Source organism: Globicephala melas, chromosome 4 (genome assembly GCF_963455315.2).
Source record: "Globicephala melas chromosome 4, mGloMel1.2, whole genome shotgun sequence".
Lineage (NCBI taxonomy): Eukaryota > Metazoa > Chordata > Mammalia > Artiodactyla > Delphinidae > Globicephala > Globicephala melas.
The window spans coordinates 107124883-107129879 of NC_083317.1; the positions used below are offsets into that span (position 1 = coordinate 107124883).

The following is a 4997-nucleotide window of genomic DNA, read 5'->3' on the forward strand; positions in this document are numbered from 1 at the left end:
GGTGCCTTGCCCAGCACCTCTCCTCTCCTCTCCTCTGACTAGCTCCCCTCTCTGTGGCCTGCAAGGAGGTACCTCTTTCCCAGCTGACCTTGCCCTCATCCCCATGGTATCATGTGGCTCTTAAGAAAGGCCCTTGGGACTTCCCTGGTGGCGCAGTGGTTAAGAATCCACCTGCCAATGCAGGGGACACGGGTTCGAGCCCTGGTCCGGGAAGATCCCACATGTGGTGGAGCAACTAAGCCCATGCACCACAACTTCTGAGCCTGCGCTCTGGAGCCCGCGAGCCACAACTACTGAAGTCCGCGCGCCTACAGCTCGCGCTCCGCAACAAGAGAAGCCAGTGCGATGAAAAGCCTGCTCACTGACCCAACACAGTTTATTTAAAATTTATTTAAATAAATTTATTTATTTAAAAAAAATGAAACGCCCTTATCTGAAAGCTTGGGAGGGCCCATCCCGGGGGCAAGCGGGAAAGCTAGAGACACAGATTTCAAAGGTGAGGGTTAGAGGCCATGCCCTCTGCCCTCTCGTTCTATAGATTCCCTGAGTAAACCAAGGACAGGCAGCTAGATCCTAGGCCTCGCACCATTCCAGCTATGTGACATGCTGGCAGCCGCACACTCAAATCATTCTGATCCCTCAACCTCTGCCCCCCAGCCCACCCCCGCTTCAACATCTTGTCTGCTCAAGAACAGTGTTCAGAGAATACCGGCGGCCACCCAGCTCAGGCGTTTCTCCTCGGGGAGGGGGTCCCTGACCCCAAAACCACGCCCAGCCCGGATCGACTGGCCTGACTGTGACTCTGGCTGAGACAGGGGCTGTCTGGACGCATGGGTGGAGGCAGCAAGGTCACGTGGCTTGTTTCTGTTTCATCTCACTCAGTTACTTGAGCAACAAGAGACAGCAGGAGGCCAAGCACGCCCATCACGGCCTCATCCATCAGTCCCTGGAGAGGCGCAGGGGGCGGAGGCAGCTCTCGGAAGTCAGGAGGCGAGGGTCCTGCCCAGGCTCTCCTGGTCCCTGGCTGGCTGCACGACTTACCTCCCCCCTGGGCCTGTTCTAGACAGAAAGGGCGCCAAGTGCTCTCTGGACGCAGCTCAAGGAGGCGTAGAGGAGCACAGTCCTCTGGGGAGAAGACCGTGCTGCTTCTGCTCTCGGTGGCTTTGACAACTATCTGTCGGCCAGTCTTCTGCGACTTAACTTGTCCCTTGCCACCTGTGATGCAGGAATGTTTGCTGACCAGACAGGCGACTGAACTCCAAGGAGGCCAGCACTTGGCAGTGCCTGGCCTACCAGGATGGATATTTCTTTAGCTGGGGAAGGAGGTAAACCTGGCTTTGGTTCCTAAGCATGAACTTGTGGAAGAAAAGAGATTGAGAAAAAAGATAATCACGAGCAGCTCAAGTCTACAAGTATCTGTAACAAAAATATATATATAAAAGTAATACCTCCGGCACGGTCTTTGAAATTCTCAGAAAATTGTTTCATCCATTCTCGTGTCACGTTCTCATAACCATGCAGAGAGGCAGGCAGAGGAGACAGGATGACCTCCATGCTGCAGCGGAGGACGCTGAGTTCCAGGGAGGCCGAAGGTCCCAGGGTTTCTTGGATAATGGCTGAGCCAGACTTGGACCTCTGCCTTCTGGCCTCAGGACCTTTTCCTTAGACATGACCCATGAGAGCTATTACAAAGCAGAAGCATTCTCCAGCCTTGTTTGTGGTCATGATTCTCGGACTTAACACACATCAGACATCTTTCTGAAGAAGAAAGAAAATAAAGGTGCATTCACCCAACGAACAATTTTACTGTGCATCTCCTATGTGCCAAGCTCTGGGCTAGGCAGCAAGGATTCAAAAATGAACAAGGTGTGGTCTCCACTTCGGAGAAGTTCCATCTATTAGGCACTTACTCTTGCTTAATTAAATCTCCCATTTTGGTGTTGGACGGAATCACCAACCATGAGATCCTCAGAGTAAAACCTCCCACTCTGCAAGCATTTTCATATCCCAACAGAACTCCAGCAGGCTGCAGCTATGATAAGAAAAGGTACGCTTCTCCTAAACTTCCTGGGAGGGTAACCAGTAACAGGCAGCAAAGATGAAAATACTTGGTGGCTTCCCTGGTGGCGCAGTGGTTGAGAGTCCACCTGCCGATGCAGGGGACACGGGTTCGTGCCCCTGTCTGGGAAGATCCCACATGCCACGGAGCGGCTGGGCCCGTGAGCCATGGCCGCTGAGCCTGCGTGTCTGGAGCCTGTGCTCCGCAACGGGAGAGGCCACAGCAGTGAGAGGCCCGCGTACCGCCAAAAAAAAAAAAAAAAAAGATGAAAAGACTTAAGCAGATGTTAAAGCCACTCCTGGCTCTGGGATGGCACCTGCGCTGCAGGGAGGTGAGAGAGGCCCCCTGGCCTGGTCAGGAAGTGCTTCCAGGAAACCAGTGGGAAGCAGCCCCCTGGCCCAAGGCTCAGGGGCTGACACGGCGTGGGAGAGGCAGCCTTGAGAACAGGTGCAAAGGGATGCCAAAGGAACCTGAAGTCCTTTCTCTGAACATGCACAGCCATTAAAGTCCTATTTCCACAGATGGGGACTTGGGGGCCACACCCCACCTACAGCAAATCACTTTCTGACTTGATGTGTAGAATCTAAAAGGCAGAGGGGGACTTCCCTGGCGGTCCAGTGGTTAAATCTCCGTGCTTTCACTGCAGAAGGCACAGGTTCGATCCCTGGTCGGGGAGACTAAGGATCCCGCATACCATGTGGCAGCTCTGACAATGGGGGGCCTGTCACTGCAGCCTAAGGAAAACTGTTTAGCATTTTACCTCTTTCCCTACACTGGGGCCAACGGTGCCTTGTCCTAGGAAGAGAAAAAGTGTTCGACAGCTTTTAGACTCTCTTAAAGCAGCTTTTATCTGCTCAGTGACATGGCAGTGTGAGGACACATTTCCACCTGAAGAACCCAAACTTTCCAGGTCTAAATAGGTTCCAATGATACACTCTTAACTGACAGGAAACAACCTCTACCTTAGATTTCTGCTTTCCTCTGCAGAATTTGTAGCCCAGCACACACTGTGGGTTAACCTCGGCAGCCCCAAAGACACAAGGGAAAGGGATGCAGAAAAACCCCACGGCTGAGTGAGTTGATGATACAAGCAGGGACATCAGAAGGCAAGTTAGGGCTCAGGGGTTTCAGTTGTAATGTATAGGGATGTAACCCGTAACACGTCGTTTTGTTTTGTTTTGCTTATTAAGACCACCTCTCCCATCTTTAAAACAGCAAAGAAATGCTATAAGACCTGGACCATTGGTGCAAGTGACAAGCGGAGTTGAATTATCCTCGTGGGATAATCATGCAAAATTAGACCTGGAAAGTGGAAGAGGCCTTAGAGATCATCTAACTGACTGATTATTTTTCTGTGAAGAATCTGAAGCCTCCATCATAAAAATAATAAGAGCGGGGACTTCCCTGGTGGTCCAGTGGTTAAGAATCTGTCTTGCAATGCAGGGGATGCCAGTTCAGTCCCTGGTCAGGGAACTAAGATCCCACATGCCACGGGGCAACTAAGGCCGCATGCCACAAGTAGAGAGCCCATGTGCCCTGGAGCCCGCGTGCCACAACTAGAGAGAGAAAACCCGCACGACAAGAGAGAGAAAACCTCCACAACTAGAGAGAAGCCTGCGTACCTCAACAAAAGAGCCCGCGTGCCACAACTAAGACCCAATGCAGCCAAAATAAAATAAATAAATAAATATTAAAAATATAGTAAGCCTGGTTACCTACCATTTATTGGCCTCCCACTCGGAACCCAGTGCTTGTGTAAAGAACCTGTACGAGCTTGCTAGGGTGGCTGTAACAAGGTACCACAAACTGGGGGCGGGGGTGAGGCTTGAACAACAGCAATTTGTCTCACGGTTCTGGGGGCTACAAGTTTGAGATCAAGGTGTTGGCAGAATTGGTTCCTTCTGAGCGCTGACTGAGAGAAGCCGTTTCATGCCTCTCTCTCCTAGCTTCCAGTGCTTTGCCGGCAATCTCGGGCATTCCTTGGCTTGTGGAAGCATCACCCTGACCTCTGCTTTCATATTCACCTGGCGTTCTCCCTGAGCACATGCCTGTCTGTGTCCAAATTTCTTTTTTTAAATAAGGACACAGGTCAGATTGAATTAGGGCCCACCCTAATGACCTCATCTTCATTTAACTAACTGTATCTGCAATGACCCTATTTCCATATAAGGTTATATTCAGAGGTACTGGGGTTAAAGTTTCAACAAATGAATTTGGCGGGGGGAGGGACACAATTCAACCCATAACAGAACTCTACTTACATTGTATCTGGTCCTCAGAGCAAGGCTGCAAGGTTGGCATGATCCGTATTCTACGGATGGGTCAGGCCCCGCTCGAGAAGTGGGCAGCACCGAGGGGCACAGCCACGTGGCTTTGAAGAGCTTGGAGTCTGGAGCCAGGTTGCCCGGGTTGGTGGCCCAGCCTCACCTCCCGTGAGTTAACGAATGTGGGACACTGTTTCACCTCCCTGTGCCTCAGTGTCTTCATCTGAAGAAACAGGGAGAATATCATTTCAAAACCTTAAAAGTTCCAAATGCCAAAATGTATAACTCATTTGGCAGCAAAACCTGATCTGAAATAAACTCATTTGCTAGAGAAACCTGTCTTGAGTTACATGAGGCTACTTTATTTATGCACTCTATACATCTCACTACAGAAATATGAGTACGTTTGATTACAGGATGCTGTCACAGATGCTACAGGACATTATGCAGCCTACAGTACATGCAATGCATTTGCTTTCTCAAGTCCCCAAGTTCTGACACACCAAACACTGCTGGCCCTGAATATTTTTTTTGGATACATCTTTACTGGAGTATAATTGCTTCACAATGCTGTGTTAGTTTCTGTTGTACAACAAAGTGAATCAGCCATATGCATACATATATCCCCATATCCCCTCCCTCTTGCGCCTCCCTCCCACCCCTCTAGGTCGTCA

At 50.4% G+C, this 4997-nt stretch overlaps 1 long non-coding RNA gene across 1 annotated transcript; it reads right to left on the bottom strand.

Moving 5' to 3' along the window:
* Window positions 1-1038: 1038 nt before the first annotated feature.
* Window positions 1039-4531, bottom strand: LOC132597204 (uncharacterized). The gene is made up of 3 exons (XR_009563620.1): window positions 4321-4531; window positions 1449-1758; window positions 1039-1355 (listed from the first exon to the last, which is right to left on the bottom strand). It is a non-coding gene; the product is annotated as an uncharacterized lncRNA (long non-coding RNA).
* Between the last annotated feature and the right edge of the window lie 466 nt (window positions 4532-4997).